This window comes from Aplysia californica, unplaced genomic scaffold (genome assembly GCF_000002075.1).
Source record: "Aplysia californica isolate F4 #8 unplaced genomic scaffold, AplCal3.0 scaffold00629, whole genome shotgun sequence".
Lineage (NCBI taxonomy): Eukaryota > Metazoa > Mollusca > Gastropoda > Aplysiida > Aplysiidae > Aplysia > Aplysia californica.
In genome coordinates this window covers 6,009-7,674 of record NW_004797899.1, presented here as the reverse complement: position 1 = coordinate 7,674, position 1,666 = coordinate 6,009, and positions in this window count along the sequence as shown.

Sequence of the window (1,666 nt, the reverse complement as noted above, 5' to 3'; positions counted from 1 at the left end):
TGATTTCTAGAACTAAGTCTGTTTGTTAGCTAAACATCAATTTCTTTATCCTGCATTGGAACTAAACACTCAAGTAATAACTTTCATCACCCCACTACAAAACCATTCGAAAGCACATCTCGTAGGACGGTGACTTAAGTATGTCACGTTCACTTCCCTCAGGTTCACGGTCACAGAGTCGCTTAAAATAGTGGCAAGACAATGAATCAATCACAATGCACTTGAGAACTCGGCTGGGTTGCTCCGGGGATCACATAATTTTGGCGTAGAATAGTGTGCAGGCTATCGCGTTTATTTTTAGACTGCGTACTGTGGGCTACGTTTCGCAGGAGCACATTTGAGATGTGCCGTCTTATTAATATTATTGTACCGCCGAACTCGCTACGAGTGTCGTCATCGCTTGGGTTATCCCAAAGAGCGATTTATAGGTTAGATTGCCACTATTGAATATCCTATTACGTTTAGTTAAAGCGCGTGGACTTTGGCATGGCATAGTAGATGTTTTACGGTGCTTTTGATACTATAAATGACAATTACCTGCGAGGACCTTGTTTTGATACTATATTTGACTAGTGGTTGTTTCTGACTTCTTTTATTTCAAGTTTGTGGGTGCTTTTCGTAATAGAACATTAAACAATTTTGGGCGGCACTGCACGACCGTGCTCTATGGACGAACCACGCGTGCATGCAAGCCACGTACTCACACTCTCATACATAGATCGTTACACACAAAGAAACATATACACACAAAAACACATACACATGTATACATAGACACATTACATTCGCTCAGAAACACGCAGACACTCGCACACTATGCCAAAATACGAATTGAGTGAAATATTTTTTAAAAGAACTGATTTTCCCGCGATTTCAGTCCTGGTAACATAATGATATACTGTGGCAAGAAATTTTATCCACACGCTGGCACAGAAATTGGACAACATTCGGCGTCTAAGTACGATTTTTTCTCTTTCTGTCTGTTTCTATATCTCCATTATATTTCTCTCTTTTTCTTTCCATCATATAGAGTCATTTCTCTCTAGCCAGCCAGACATTCTGGCTTCAAGCTTGCCAGCACAGAGAAATTGAGACAACCCGCGAAACGTTCAGGTTTTTTGTTTGTTTTGTGTTTTTGTTTGGGTTTTTTTTCCTGTTTCATCAGACAATTTACGTTTTCAGCCCAAACATCTTCATATTTTTTCTAGCGTTGTTGGCTTTTCATGCACCTTAAAATTTTAAAAAAAGAAAAGGATTTTTAGAAAAGATTTTAAAATGTTTTTCTTTTTAAATATTTGCGAATAGTTTGGCTCGTCTCTGATGCGTGTCTGGTCGACCTTGACCTTTAAGCTCACTCAAGGAAAGGTGACGCCACTGTGCGATCGTTTCAATTTGGTTTCCTTGTCTCCGTCCTGATCTCAACGTGATGGAAGAATACAGAGCCGGTTGAGGAGATGATCGATGGCGGGGAATGAGTCAGAAATTAAGTTCTTCGGTTTTTGCTGCCTGTTTGATCGTGCTATGTGTCTTCCTATCTATTTGTTTGTCGTTATTTTTCTCTCCATATGTGCCTGTCGGTTCGCGGTTGCCTTATGTCTATCTATCTATCTATCTATCTATCCATCTATCTATCTATCTATCTATCTATCTATCTATCTATCTATCT